General features: G+C 39.5%; 1 long non-coding RNA gene across 1 annotated transcript; it reads left to right on the top strand.

Annotated features, from left to right (window-relative positions):
- Positions 1-11,033: 11,033 nt before the first annotated feature.
- LOC132642481 (uncharacterized) lies at positions 11,034-13,279 on the top strand. Its single transcript, XR_009583191.1, has 3 exons — positions 11,034-11,237; positions 12,021-12,071; positions 13,192-13,279. It is a non-coding gene; the product is annotated as an uncharacterized LOC132642481 (long non-coding RNA).
- Positions 13,280-17,012: the final 3,733 nt, after the last annotated feature.

Below are 17,012 nucleotides of genomic sequence, written 5' to 3'. Positions count from 1 at the left end.
TCGGGTCATATTTATGCAAGTTCTATATGTTTAGGAAGGTTTTCCAACATTTTACACAATTTCTAATTCAATTCTACTGAATGAAAAAGGGGAAACTTTAGGTGCGGATTCCGGAGAATGGAGTTGTCCCCGAGGCTCGTATCCAACCTAGTATGCCTAAGACATGCCATAGAAGGAAGGGTGAAGCCTTACATACCTCTTTCCGCTCCTTATGCTATCCCAAATTCAAGTTGCAAATCCGCCGAAATCTACAAATAGGTCACATTTACCAAACTTTGGTTAGAGCATTTAGAATTGGAATCTTAAGATAATACTTGGCTACCGAAATTTCGGCAGCACTTCCCCTGTAAATACTCCATCCCACCAAGTTCAACTTGGCCAATTCCAATCAACAACAATCCCGGGAATTCAACCCGGCCAAACTATCAACATAATTTCAACAACCACACTAACAATTTCCATAGTCAATCCAAGACACATTATAACAACTTAATCAATTTACTACTTCTTTCAAAACCTTCCAACTCCAATAAAAACAATAACAACCTTACAATATATATTCCAACAACACCATACTAATATCATTATCTTCCATACATGTAAGAACATAATATTCAATTTACATAATCTTCCAAGACAAGCCTCCAACTACTAATACTTCACTAAGCTCATTAGGCTTTTATTTGCAATATAAAATCCACAACACAACAACCAACATAGCAAATAAAACTTGCTCACATTCCTTCATGATTCACCAAATATACACGGCTATACATCATGCATATACAACTACAACCTCTCCAAAATCATTCAACTTCCATTATCAACATAACATTCACAACAATAACAACCAATTACTAGATAAAATAATTAAAACATGATTTCTACACACACACATGCTACCTCACGGCCACCGCCCCCCACTTCCATATTCCTCATGAATTTCATCCATCTTTGTACACTACAACATGCAAAAATATCCATAACATGTAAAGAGAATGAATTCTTACCTTTCTCCTCACTTCTTCACTTGGCTAATACTTCCAATTTGCAAGAATATGAATTGTTTCTCCTTCCAAAAACCACTCCACCTTGCTAAGAATCCTTCAATTGGTAGGAAATGATTTTTGATGACTTTGTCATCTTTTATTTGGTTCATTAAACTCTATGTGGGCTTAAGCCCACCAAGAAGTGGATGGCCAAACATGGCCCATTACTAAGCCCACCTTTTTTTTTCTTTTACAATCCATGAAAAATTATTTTCCAAATTCCAAATTTGCCCTTCGTCCTCCTTATATTTCCACGAGTCATATTGAGAATGTTCCCTTTATACCCTTGACCTTTCTTAATATTCCCACTTCAAAATTTTGATAAACAACTTATGCACCCAACAAGATCAAAATTATAGTCTTGCTCTTGACCTTTCGCCATTATCTCGATGTTATATCCCGCATTTTTCGCATTCAGATAATTTAAGGTAATTGCGGGAGATTAAGAGCAAGATTATAATTTTGATTTTGTTTGGTGTACAAGTTGTTTATAAAAATTTAGAAGTGAAAATAATGAGAAAGGTCAAGGGCATAAAAGGAAATTCGCAATATGACTCGTGGAAATATGGAGGGAGACGAAGGGCAAATTTGGAAGTTGGAAAAATATTTCACGAATTACATAAACTAGCCAAAATATAAGTGGGCTTGAAAGTCCTTTTTGGACAAAAATTAAGGGCCCAACCGGCCATATAGGGTCCAAGCCCATAAGGGATTCAACTTGGTCAATAAATAAGATGACTTAGTCATCTTTATCTTATTAACTTCTAGAGAATTCAAGGAGAAGCAAGAACAAAAGAAAGAAGGGAAAAACCCCAAGGCCATTCGGCCATAGTAGAAATTCCAAGGAAAAATTTTCCAAAAATTTTCCAAAAATCATTTCCTACCAAGCAAAGGGTGCTTATCAAGGTAGAGTTGTTGTTGGAGCAAGAAAGATTCAAAATCATATAAGTTTCCAAGAGATAAGCAAGTGAGAAGTTGAAGAATAAAGGTAAAATTCTAACCTTGTTTTATGTGTTATACATGGTTTATATGTGTTGTAGTATGCAAAAAAGGGATGAAATTCATGAAGGAGAGAAATATGATATGTGGCCGTGTACCTATATGTATGTGTAGAAGCCATGCTTCAATTGTTTTAACTAGTATTTGGTTGTTATGTTTGTAAATGATATGTAGAAAATGAAAGTTGATTGAGTTGGAGAATATTGATGTTGTGTATGGCCGTGAGGTATATTAATTTTATTATGTGTACATGGCCGTGTATATTGTATGTATGGCAATGTATATGTGTTGAAGAATGAAGAATAATGAGCAAGTTATATTCGATGTTGTAGTTGTTGTGTCGTAGATTTCATATCGCAAATAAAGGTTTGGTGACCTTGGTGAAGTATTGGTAAGTGGGAGATTATGTATATTGGAGGACAATGTTCTTGCATGGATAGTAAGTAATGGTATTAGTATGATGTTGAGGAAATATATATTACAAGGTTGCTATCGTGTTTATTGAAGTTGGAAAGTTTTGAAGAAAGTAGCAAATTGATATCACGTGTCTTGAATTAAATGTGTGGATCACTAGTGTGATTATTGAGCTATGATAATAGTTTGGCCGGGTTTGAATTCCCGGATTGTGTTTGTCAAGAATTTGGTTATATTGAATGTCGAGGATGGTGTATTTACAGAGGAAATGCTGCCGAAATTTCGGTAGCCAATTGTTTCCTTAAGGTGTTAACTCTAAGTATGCTAATGAGAGTTTTGGTAAAAATGACCAAATCGCAGATTTTGACGAGATTGTGACTCGAATTTGGAGTAGCTAAAGGAGCGGAAAGAGGTATGTAAGGCTTCACCTTTCTTTCTATGGCATGTCTTAACTAAACGAAGTCGGGTACGAGTCTCGGGGACAACCCTAATCCCCGGAATCCGCACCTAAAGTTTTCAACTTTTCGTTCAATTGAATTGAAGTAAAAAGTGTGCAAAATGATGAAAAGACCTTCTAGACCCCTATAACTTGCCTAAGTGGGACCCGATTACCCTAAGACTCATACAAGTAACGCTATGACACGTAAGATGGGTAAATTGTATACGCTACCTCATCCGGCCCGAGGTGGGCCCGTTACTCTCGGATCTTCCTATAATCTTGGTTAACGTACTTGAAGTGAATCCAAAGGGGGCCTTTGATCCCGATTTCGTCACCAAGTGATAAGTACGACCGGAACGACTCTACGACTAAGCCAAGTACTTCATATAAACATGAAAGCGATAAACTAATTGTCGAATCATATTTATATTTTCTAGTTATAACTTTATTTTCTAAAATACCTAAGATTTCATTTTCGGTTACTGTAACACTATTTTTCGTTGATAGTTTCGCCTTAAAATACTTGTTCCTTCAAGGTGAGACAAAGCTATCACTAGCATTCTGTAATGTAATCGGAGGTCACCGACCTTATGTCACTCCGATGGATACATGATTTTCCTTGGCTCTCTTGTGTGCTCATATGATATAGGTACATAAAACGGGTATACGTGTATGGGTATGTATATATAGGGTAAAGTAAATGTATATAAGGCATGTATATGCATAAAAGATGAGTAAATGTATATGTATGTGTATGTGGGGAAAAAGGGAAGGGCCACTGTTATATCACCAGTTGATTCAGCTGGATTCCATCCTGGACGCGGGATGCCCGGACGCGGGATATGGGATGAGCCGTACGCGGCGTCTGTATATATATATAATGTGTGATGCATATGTGATGTAATATGTTGGGTCATCGTTGGGGAGGGGGTTGGGAGAGCCGATTGTATTCGGCGTCTGTAAGTGTAAATGAAAGATACTGTCTACTGAATTGTACTGTTTTCTGTATACATGAATAAGGGACACCGAGGGGGGGTTGGGAGAGCCGATTGTATTCGACGTCTGTAAATGTGAGCAAAAGATACCGTTACTGAAATGTACTGTTTTCTGTACACGAGAATAAGTAATATAAAAATGTTGATTCCTATGCCTATGAAAAGAAACGTTTCAAAGATGAAAAGACAAGCCTACATGACAGCCGGCCTAAAGAGGGGCCTTCCTATGTACAGGTTACGTTCCTGCCTCGTTATACGCCCTATGGCTCCGTGATATTATTATTGATCGTACTTTATGTTACTGCTTGCATTGTTTTCCATGCCTTACATACTCGGTACATTATTCGTACTGACGTCCCTTCTTGTGGACGCTGCGTTTCATGCCGCGCAGGTCAACAGGTATACGGACCAGATTCCTAGCGCCCTATCAGCAGCATTCGACAGCGCTCCAGTTGTTCCGGAGCCTTATATCATCGGTACTATTTTGTGTATGTATTTTCGGGCGCGACAGTACTCGACCCTTTCTCTGTATAAATGTACTATGTCTAGAGGCTCGTAGACGGATATACACAGTCAGCTATGTACAGTTTAATGTATTTTATTCCGAATGGTTCGCGTTCTGGTGTAACGCGATATTAGAAAGTTTACTGCAAATGTTAATGTTTAGAAAAAAAAATGGCACTGTTTATACAGGATAGCTAAGGGGTGCTCGGTACAAGTATCGGGTACTCGTCACGGCCCCTAGTCGGGTCGTGACACTCGAATTATCCAAATACGCAAGAATGTGGGATATAACATCCTCTCCCCCTTTAGAACATTCGTCCTCGAATGTTAAACTAGCCTCGTAGTGTTTTATAATACTTTGGGGAGGTCTCCTTCGTAGATATCTCACATGTCGCTTAACATGTCCATTTCAGGAACTTGGGTTGCCTTCTGCGATCCTTTTACAATTGTAATTCCTTCTTCGCAGAGTTTGTCGCGTCTATTCCCTTGATATATATATGTTCCCGTATATCACCATATTAGGGTTTTCTAGCCTTAACTAGCATGGGTTCGGCATCGGTCTTACCCTGTGACATCCGTACTTATCTTCTTCATCACGTCTTTCGGATTTCATTCGACTAGCATATTCCATGTATCGCGACACTATTTGTTAGGGTTCTATAGTCACAGATAAGATGTCATATACATACATACATTCCCACCACTATTTTACGTACAACCACTTCCAAGCACTAATCAAACTTTCTTTAGTCCTGAAGTTCGGTCATGCTTTCTCCCCTTCTGCTAGTTTAGTCTGTCTTGACTTACACGACTTCTATAGGGTTTCTACTCACTTCACGCACTCTAATTCACTTTAGGCCACCTAATTTCACATTCGTCTCTTGTTCCCACATTTATGAAATTTTCAGCATATTTCCCAGGGGGTCACCCATCCTCCCGCCTTAGCACGCTTAACCTCAAAACTTTAATACATTTCGCTTTCTTAGTGTTAGTATTTTCGCCTCCACTCCCCCGCACTACCTATATCACACAATATGGGACAAGTTGGGGTCTTAGCAGTTTTCAAAACGCCCGCGTAACACGTCTTTTCTTTTAATTACAATTCTAACCTCCGCAATCCCCAATATTCATCCTTTTACCTATGTATATGACTACTTTTGTCCTAGATTTCCCGAATTCCTAATACGTTCAGTAGTACAAGGAACAGTGCATGATAAAGAAAAATCCAGTTCAATTTAACACCCACACATCGTAGAAAATGCCGAAAGTGTACCTATGGCTGCATCTGCGGAAGGTTCAGGATCCCGTCGTCCTGCCAATGCGTATATACGGTGCGGAGGGCCGGCTGAACTGGATGCCCCTCCTCTGCCTCGACCACGACCTGTTGGAGCCTGGGAGGCCTATCCCGGAGGGCGCACAGACGGTGACGAACCCACTGCTGACCCGGCGGGTTGGGCTCTACTTCCCTCATTCCTTAGCGGACAATCTCACATCAAATGGTCGGTCCGTCCGCAGGCATAACATGCACCTGTATCCCGGTAACACTGTCCAGAGTGTGGCCTGCCACATCGAGCACACCGTGGTGGGGGTTGCCCCGTCCTGCTAGAATCAGCTCTATACTGGGACCCCGAAGCTCTAGTACCCTGATCTGGTCCCGAATAGGCAGAGCGGTCAAATCCCCTATCCGCAAATCGAGGAGGTGCACTGGCCGCTGATTGGCCTGAATACCTAGATTGTTCCTGTGCCTGTCCCCCTCTATACTCGCTTCTAGTCCCGGAGGATCTGCCCCTTTTTCTGGGACCCCTATCCGAATAGCGCTCCTCTCTCCGTAACTGATACTGTTCCTCCAGGTTTTGGGCGTGGGCCTGGATACGAGTAATAGTCATCCCATCCTGGAGTGAAGCCGTCAAGCACTCCTTGACTAAATGTGGCCCCAGCCCACTTACAAACCGGTGCACGTGATCTCCCATATTAGCTATCATGGCTGGGGCATACCTGGCTAACGAGTTGAAACGAAGACTGTATTCTCGGACGCTCATATTTCCCTGTCTAAGGTTCAAGAACATATCGGCTCGAGCCCGTCGAACCTCCGGTGGTAGAAAATGTCGCAGAAATGCCTCAGTAAATTCCTGCCAAACCGGGGGAGGGGCATTCGCTCCCCTCGAAGATATCCAACTACTATACCACAGAACTGCTACATCCCGTAATCTGTATGAAGCCAATTCCACTGACTCTGTATCTGAGGCATGTATGATTCTCAGTGTCCTCAGCATCTCGTCTATAAAGCTCTGCGGGTCCTCCTCCGGTTTCGATCCATAAAACTCTGGAGGTTTCAGGGTAATAAAGTCACGAGCCCTTGCACTCACCGCCCTGTCTCCCGGGTCTAAATTTTGCCGCTGAACCGGTGCGGCAACTAGCTGAGTCAATAACTGGATAGCCTCTGTCATCTGCTGGCCCGGAGCTGCTGGCGGTGGAATTGGAGGTGCTGGGGCTGGAGCTGGAACTCTTTCCTGCTCTGCTGGTACAGGGGAAGCAGGAGGAGTCTGAGGGGGAGCTTCATTATAGGACTCGTCTTCTTCTGGCTCCCGTTCAACTGTGCTTCCATCCGCCAACTTGCCCTTCTGGGCCGCCGTAGTCTTCCTCTTCTTCGGCATTACTGAAATCGTAACATAGAATTAAGAAAAGAACAAGGAAACCTGGTAACACAGCTCTATTGCACGATCTAGAGTACAAAGAGGTCATATTTCCTAAATGCCCTGCAGCCTCCTGTCTACTGGACACGGCTCGTAGACAAACCCCTAGGACCAAACTGCTCTGATACCACTTCTATCACGACCCAACTAGGGCCGCGACGGGTACCCGATACTTGTACCGATCACCCTCTATCTCATATCGTATTCTTATTACTAAGTGGGCCGTATGAACTGCACCATATTTTTTTTTCTGTTCTACTTACCATTAACACTAGTAGCATAGTTATAAACATAGGCTAACAAACTCGGTTAGCACTTTATACAACAACGAGGACCATCAAAAGTACAAAACATCTAACTGTACATATCTGTCTACGAGCCTCTAAACATAGTACACATATACATAGGAAGGGCCGAGTACTGCCATGCCCGAATATATACACAAAATAGTACCAAGGGACTGAGGCTCCGGGAAAACTGGAGCGCTGCCACTTACTGCTGATAGAACTCCTAGGAATCAGGTCCGTCTACCTGCTGACCTGCGCTGCATGAAACGCAGCGTCCACAAGAAAGGACGTCAGTACAAATAGTGTACCGAGTATGTAAGGCATGGAAGATAACATAAACAGGAACATAAAGTACTAATAGCGATATCATGGAATCATAGGACATGTAATGAGATAAGAAAGTAACCTGTACATAGGAATGCCCTTTTAGGCCGGATACCATGCATGCTTCGTTTTCCCTTATATAGAAAAAAAAACATTTCTTTTTCATAGTCATAGAAAATAGAGTTTATTCCATATCATGTCATATCATGTCGTATCGTATCATGTTGTATCATATCATGTCATATCAATGCATATCATATTATATCAAGTCATATCATATCATATCATAGCATAGCACCGAACGACGTCGGCTCGCCCACATAGCGCCGAAATACATCGGCTCGCCCATATATCCCGCGTCCGGGCATCCCACGTCCAGGATGATAACGCCAGCTGACCAGGTGGCAATGAAACATATGTCCCTTTCCCTTCCCCCATATACATATACACATCATATACATATCTCATATACATACCTCATATACATATATTATATCAGCGTGCAGGAGAATCCAAAGAAAATCATGTATCCGTCGGAGTGACGTAAGGTCGGTGACCTCCGATTACATTATGAAATAACTGTGATTGCTTTGTCTCACCTCGAAGGAACGAGTATTTTAGGCGAAACTATCACGAAGAATAGCATTAGAAGTAAGCATAGAATGAAATCATGGATGACATAGAAATCAATTCATCTACTTTGGAACCTTTAGAAGAGGGTATCATAATCAAGGAATAGAATTAAAAATCAAGAACTAGTTTGACACTCTCGTATTCATATTGGGTCCTTATCTTAACACTCTTAGTCATGAGATCATTCTTTTCACACTTATCATAGACGTATTCTCTTCCTTAGCGTCATCGTTATCATGGTCATCATAGACATATTTCCATTAGAATGGTGCGGTACTTATCGTTTGATAATCGGAACAAGGATCAAAAGTTTCCTTTAGATTCTACTCCAAAATAAGTCAAACGGAGCAATAGGGAAAATCCGGGAACAATGGGCCCACCTCGGGTCAAATGAGGCGGCGTACCAAATTTACGTACATTATATTTCATGACGTCACTTGTGAGGGTTTTGAGGTAGTCGGGTCATATTTATGCAAGTTCAATATGTTTAGGAAGGTTTTCCAACATTTTACACAATTTCTAATTCAATTCTACTGAATGAAAAAGGGGAAACTTTAGGTGCGGATTCCGGAGAATGGAGTTGTCCCCGAGGCTCGTATCCAACCTAGTATGCCTAAGACATGCCATAGAAGGAAGGGTGAAGCCTTACATACCTCTTTCCGCTCCTTATGCTATCCCAAATTCAAGTTGCAAATCCGCCGAAATCTACAAATTGGTCACATTTACCAAACTTTGGTTAGAGCATTTAGAATTGGAATCTTAAGATAATACTTGGCTACCGAAATTTCGGCAGCACTTCCCCTGTAAATACTCCATCCCACCAAGTTCAACTTGGTCAATTCCAATCAACAACAATCCCGGGAATTCAACCCGGCCAAACTATCAACATAATTTCAACAACCACACTAACAATTTCCATATTCAATCCAAGACACATTATAACAACTTAATCAATTTACTACTTCTTTCAAAACCTTCCAACTCCAATAAAAACAATAACAACCTTACAATATATATTCCAACAACACCATACTAATATCATTATCTTCCATACATGTAAGAACATAATATTCAATTTACATAATCTTCCAAGACAAGCCTCCAACTACTAATACTTCACTAAGCTCATTAGGCTTTTATTTGCAATATAAAATCCACAACACAACAACCAACATAGCAAATAAAACTTGCTCACATTCCTTCATGATTCACCAAATATACACGGCTATACATCATGCATATACAACTACAACCTCTCCAAAATCATTCAACTTCCATTATCAACATAACATTCACAACAATAACAACCAATTACTAGATAAAATAATTAAAACATGATTTCTACACACACACATGCTACCTCACAGCCACCACCCCCACTTCCATATTCCTCATGAATTTCATCCATCTTTGTACACTACAACATGCAAAAATATCCATAACATGTAAAGAGAATGAATTCTTACCTTTCTCCTCACTTCTTCACTTGGCTAATACTTCCAATTTGCAAGAATATGAATTTTTTCTCCTTCCAAAAACCACTCCACCTTGCTAAGAATCCTTCAATTGGTAGGAAATGATTTTTGAAGAAATTTTTGTCAATTTCCTTGGAAATTTTTGCACTTGGCCGAAATTGAAATGGCCTTGGAGAAGTTTCTCCTTCTTTCTTGTTCTTTTAATTTCTTGAAAATTCTAGAAAGTTATGGGAAAATAAGATGACTTTGTCATCTTTTATTTGGTTCATTAAACTCCATGTGGGCTTAAGCCCACCAAGAAGTGGATGGCCAAACATGGCCCATTACCAAGCCCACCCTTTTTTTTTTTTTTACAATCCATGAAAAATTATTTTCCAAATTCCAAATTTGCCCTTCGTCCTCCTTATATTTCCACGAGTCATATTGCGAATTTTCCCATTATACCCTTGACCTTTCTTAATATTCCCACTTCAAAATTTTGATAAACAACTTATGCACCCAACAAGATCAAAATTATAGTCTTGATCTTGACCTTTCGCCATTATCTCGAATTATCCAAATACGCAAGAATGTGGGATATAACATGTTCGTCCCATATTTTCACCAACATAATTTAATTTACAACAATTTAACAACTCCTTCTCCGTAAATAATTAAGATTAACACAAATAGAAAGAGATTCATACCTTTCCCTCGATAATAATGCTATATCTTCACTTTTCCACCTTGACCTTAAGCCACAACGTGTTAATACACAGTTTTGTAGTTGCAACTATACGTCGTCTGGACCGGAATTTGGAAATTATACCTGGTTTGGGCTAAAATTTTGTTTGGGGAGTTGGGGAGTGTTATATCCCGCATTTTGTACATTCGGATAATTCAAGATAATTGCGGGAAGTTAAGGACGAGGTTATATTTTTGATTTTTTGTTTAGCACACAAGTTGCTTAAGAAAACTTTGATGTGGAAATATTGAGGAAGGCTAGGGGTAAAAAGGGAAATACGCAAGATGACTCATGGAAATATGGAAGAAGGCTAAGGGCAATTTCAGAATTTGGAGAATAATTTTTTTCATGAATTACAAAAACAAAAAAAAGTTGGGCTTAAGTAAAAAAGGCCAAGTGGCCGTCCACCCTAATGGGACAAGGCCCATGTTGGAGTTTAATATATGTAAGGAAAGATGACAAATTCATCTTCAAAAATAGAGAAAGGTCAAGAAACTTTGAGAGAAGAAAGAAAAGGGAGGCCTATTCGGCCAAGGAGAGAAAAAAATTGGAGCCTTCAACTTTGATTCAAAAAAATATTTTCTTCTAGTATTCCTACTAATTCAAGGGTCCTCTTCAACGTGGCATAATTGTTAGAGCAAGAAGACCTCTCTTTGTTGCAAGTTTATAATCATAGCTAAGTGAGAAGTTAAGGAGAAAAGGTAAGATTCAATCTTCTTTTATATGTTATGGATGGTTGTGTATGTTGTAGTGTGTAGAAATGGGTGAAATTCATGAAAATATGGATTATGTGTTGTGGCCGTGTGGTTGTGGTATGGTATGGAAGAGAATGAATCAATTTTTCTTAAGTATTTTGGTTGTTGTTGTTGTTGTAATGGAATCTATGATGGAAATGAAAATTTAATGATTCTAGTTGAAGTTGTAGGTATTGGAAAGTTGTTTTAGAAGCTAATGTGATTTTAATGTCACTTTTTGTATTTATGGAAGGTGATGTTGTTAATGTGTGAATTGTTAGTATAATTCATGAATTTGAAAGGAAGAAATGTGTTGTTATGGTTCTTGTTCCATTGGGAAGGTTTCGGGTGGCATAGCCTATGGGTTGGATTATTGTGAATATTGTATGGATTGTTTGAAGTATTCTTGAATATTGTTTGAATGGTTGCGGATTAGTACTCGAATATGTAAGCAATTATGAATTGAACGTAAATGGAAAGTCGTCAAAGTTTGTAGAAAGAAGTTGTGAACGTTGGAATGTGTTTTGAATTGATTGTCGATATTGTTGGAATAATTGTTGGCATTGTTGTTGCTAAGTTGGCCGAGTTAAATTCTCGGATTTGTTGTTGTATGCTTGGCCGAGTTGAATTCTCGGGGATGTTGCATTTACAGGGGAAATGCTGCCGAAATTTCTGTAAATAAAGTGTTGGTTTAGAATGGGATTCTTAAGAGCTATGACTAATGTTTGGTATGTATGACTATTGTTGTAGATCTTGCGAAGCCAAAGACTTAAGTTTGAAGTAGCGTAGAAAGCGGGCAAGGTATGTAAGGCTTACCTTTCTTTCTTTTGGCATGACCTTTATGAAATGAACAAATGACGTATATGGATTATTTCAAAGAAACTCTCATTCTTAGAGCCACTAAGATGGCTAACGTTCTTAATTTCCATAAGCTGTTTCATATGATTTTGATGCGTATCGATGATGTCTAAAGTTCTGTTGGCATGTTTCAGAATGGCATACGAAAGATAATTGATATGACTAAAGATTGACCTGCAACTACTAGCACGTCCGATTATCCTATTGAGTCTTTGATATGTTTTGATATGTACCTATGGTTCCAAAAGTTCTAATTGATTTGATCCGTAACGATATCCGAAAGGTACTTGACATGATTATGGCTTTGATTTTCCGAAAATCGCTTCTGAAACGCTTATAGAACGTTCTGTACTTCAAACGCTCAAAACTTTCTCACACTAAGTCGGATTGACCCGAAACTCATTTCTGAGCCTTCAGGGGTCGGTAAGTATACTTATCCATCGAGTCTTGATTTATGTGCATTTAGTTTCTCACTACTCCGCTCGTGCATGTGTCATTACTTCTTTCGCCGAGTCCCGGGCCGGTATGTATCGTGCGTATGTTTCGCTGAGTCCCTTGCTTAAGGGTCGGGTTCCATATATATATATATATATATATATATATATATATTCCGGAGTATGATGTGTCCGGTTCCGGGGTACCGTGTATATGTGTCCGGCCCCAGGTTACCGTGTATATGTTATGGAGTATGATGTGTCCGGTTCCCGGGTTCTCGTGTATATATGTCCGGTTCCCGGGTACCGTGTGTATGTTATGATGTGTTATGTGTGACGGAGATTACGGAGCAAATCTTCTGGAGTATGATTTGTGTGTGGTGCCAAAGTTAGGGTGGCGCCACGTTCCCCGGGTCCCGCAAAGGACCGGATACCGTTCTTGGCATGCATGGTTTGTGTTTCCAGTAAGTTGCTTTTATTATTTTGCATATCGTGCTTACTTTCTGTACTAATCCTCTGTACTATTTATTCCGCTTGTGATTCTGTTCATATTACTCTATGCTTTACATACTCAGTACATATTCCGTACTGACCCCGTTTCCTTCGGGGGCTGCGTTTCATGCCCGCAGGTACAGACGTTCGAGTGAGTGACCCGACAGTTTAGGCCATCTGTTCTGCTGCTTTGGAGTGCTCCCTTGTTCTGGAGCCCATGTTTTGGTACAGATTCTTCCGTTATGTATATGTATGTGTATATTCAGGGGTACGGCGGGGCCCTGTCCCATCATATAATTATGTTGTGTTTGTTAGAGGCCTGTAGACATATATGTGGGTCATGGGTCGTTATTGTTCGGTTATGTCTGTGATTTGCGTCTAAGCGGTCCTATTTTCCATGACAGCCTTAACGGCTTGTATGTATATATGCTTATGTATACGCTTTGGATGATATGTTCCACGACAACCTTAGCGGCTTCTGTATGATATGTTTGATATATGCGACCGCTTAAGACGACATATGTGCTTAATACCTGTATAATTTGATATATGTTGGATATAGATAAATTATGGATATGTCGGTTTGGTAAGTAGGTGTGTATGTTGGATTATAAATGAATTCATTTGATATATGTTGGATTATAAGTAGGTGTGTATGTTGGATTATAAATGAATTCATTTGATATATGTTGGATTATAAATGAATTCATTTGAAGGATTAAGACAAGTGTATGATGCTGAGTCTAATGATTATGTCAATCTTCTTGAATGTAGACAAACAAGTTAGACGAATAGGCGTAGCTAGTAAGGCGCGACACAGGTATGTTAAGGCTCGACCCTTTCCTTCTTTGGCATGATCTCTATGTCGCAAGTTTACGAATGTTTCCATAGTTTCCTTATCTTCAAAAGTTAGAAGCCTATGACACTAAGGTATAAGTCTTTCCCTAATAGTTTACAAACTGTTTTCCAAAATACCCATATTTTTCCAAAAACCAAGTTTTAAGAAGTTGAAAACTTTTATGACTAGAACGACGAATATGATTCTTATAATGACAATGATAATGCCAGTTATGAGAAAACATCTATGATGAGTATGTTAAGAATGGTTCCATGTTGGAAAATCCTAAGTTATGGGTTCGATACGAATATGGGAATATTGAGTTATTTCTTGATTCTCAACTTTACTCCTTGATAACAATTCTATTTTCTTTCAAAAACTTTAAAGCATATGATTCAACGTCTTATGAAATTTATGATCTTATCCTATATTATTTGCCATTAGTCTCATCTTATATAATTGTTCCTTCAAGGTGAGACGTGACAACCATGATGATTCCATAATATAATCGGAGGTTACCGACTTTACGTCACTCCGATAGAGTTGTAGTTTTTCTTTTGGCTCTCCTGCATGTTATGATATGATATATGTATATATATGTATATGGGGAATATGGGAAAAAGGGCAGAGCGCTATAGACGCTGGGATATACACACGGTACATGTATCCGTATTTGACATGATATCATCCCGGACGCCGGGTGCCCGGACGCGGGATATATATAAATAATTATGGTTAAATGGATCGGCTGTCGACGCCTCGGCAACATGACATGTTCTATTTTCATACATATATGAACAAGAAATGCCTTTCAAAGGAAAGATAAGCATGCATGGCATCCGCCCTCAGAGGCACTCACATGTACAGGTTATTCCCTAATCTTATGATATTCACATGTACAGGTTATTCCTTTACCTTATGATATGTTCTATGCTTCCATACAATTAATATTCATATATTCATCTCTTACTATGTTTCTATTTATGCCTTACATACTCAGTACATTGCTCGTACTGACCCCTCTTCTTCGGGGGCTGCGTTTCATGCCGCGCAGGTACACCCAGACGAGCAGAAGCTAGTATAGAAGGGGTTCCAGTGAAGTTGGTAGATCCCACTTGGTCCTGGGAGTGCTGCCGAGTCAGAGCTTGTGTGCTAGAATTTCTGAGTCGATGTTAGAGACTTTGCAGACAGAGTCGTGGGTATCGGGAGTCAGTCTGTCAGCGGCTCCATCAGCCGATGTGTCAGTTTGTATTATGATATAAGTTTTACACAGCTACAGATTTTATTTGATTTAAGAGTAGCAAAAATAAAAAGGAAAATTACTTCAGTAAGCTTTATTATATATACCTGATTTAGAGGTTCAAAGGATTATCTATGTAAGGTGAGTCAGCGGGTTCGCTCGGCTCCGAATATGGGGTAGGGTGCCCATCACACCCTAGTAAAGTCGGGGTGTGACAAAGATTCTTGCCCAACTTTCCTTCAAACACTTGGAAGCTTGATCTCCTTAGTTCACTGGTTTTCCAATCCTCCTATAACACCTATGATCTTGCATCTTCTCGACAATAACTCCGATGTCTGTAATTGAATAGCTAATACCTCACGAATCTCAACGTACAGAAGTTACGGGGTGTAACAGGAGGTGAACTAGGGTTTTTGCTCAAGTGGAGTATTATCAACCAAGGCTTGATCCTACGACATCTAAGGTAAGATTTATGATATTTCTATGTTGTTGAAGGTATTTGAGAGTTGAAATACTTGGATTGTAAGGGTATAGAAAAATGGGTCATGAATGTGGAATAGTGCCATTTTGAGAAATAGCTTGAATTGAGTTATGATTCTTGATGGGTTGTGATGTAAATATGTTATAAATGATGTTGAGAACATGAGATGAGCAATGTATGTGAATGGACGTCGTCGTGTGTTATGGTCATGGATATGGGTGATTGAAAGTAAGTCTAGAAATATGGATAATGTGGATGAATAATGACTATCGTTATAATATTGTGAATGTATTATTGACGTTTGGGAGTGGATATACGCTATGGAGGAATGTCGTATAAATATAGGAGGTGCTGTCCGATTTTCTTTAGTTTCAGTCATGTATGCTAGCTATCGATTTCTAATGATGGTATGACCTTAACGAAGGTAGAAACGCGAGCGTTGAAGGAGAACATGCAAGTGGTAAATAGTTGAACGGAAAGGTATGTAAAGATAACCCTTTTTTCATAAGGCATGGTTCCTTGGCCAAATGTCTAAATCTTCTATAAGATTATGATATCTTTCAAATGATTTGATCTTCCGAGCTTGTAAGCTCACGATTCTTGATACGCTACGATTGTACTAAGTTCCTCGTATGACGAGTAAGCCTATAAAAATAGATGTGATGAATGACGATAATAGTGAAAATGATATGGATGACGACTATGATGGTAATAGCGATGACGATAACGATGACGATGATGATAGTAATTATAATAGTAAGGATGCTTATGAGCTAGTATGTATATGTATCTATGTATGACTATTATGGAATCCCGAGCTTATGAGGCCGGGTAGGATATGTAAGTAAATATGTATATAATTATGTAACGCGCGCACACCTCTGCAGATGGTACGGGTAACCCTGAAGCCTTGGTAGGGCCAGGTATGTGTAACCTTGAGCCTTGGTTGGCCAAGTATGTATGAAACACCGATCCTGCATGGTCGGGTATGCTATGTAAATGCTATGTATATGATATGATTGTGAATATGATATAGACACGAGTATGGATACAAATTTAATACGATATGAATGTGAATAAGGGTATGTATATGAATACGAGTACAAATATAGAACGGATACGGATATGGATATATGTACACAAATACACATTAGAAATGGAAAGTCCCTATGAAAGGCAAGTAAGTGCTTATGACGATGATATTACTATCTCCCATCCTGTGTCATCTTTCAGGTTGCTTATTATGCTTCTACATTGATATTGATCATGCTTTACATACTCAGTACATTCTTCATACTGACGTCCTTTTGTTTGTGGACATTGCGTCATGCCCGCAGGTGCACAGGAAGACAGGATTGATCCATAGCTACATCCCAGGGACTACATAGCAGAGCTCCAT

Source organism: Lycium barbarum, chromosome 5, assembly GCF_019175385.1.
Source record: "Lycium barbarum isolate Lr01 chromosome 5, ASM1917538v2, whole genome shotgun sequence".
NCBI lineage: Eukaryota > Viridiplantae > Streptophyta > Magnoliopsida > Solanales > Solanaceae > Lycium > Lycium barbarum.
The sequence above is the reverse complement of the archived record's forward strand: the minus strand, read 5'-3'. Positions and strand labels throughout refer to the sequence as shown.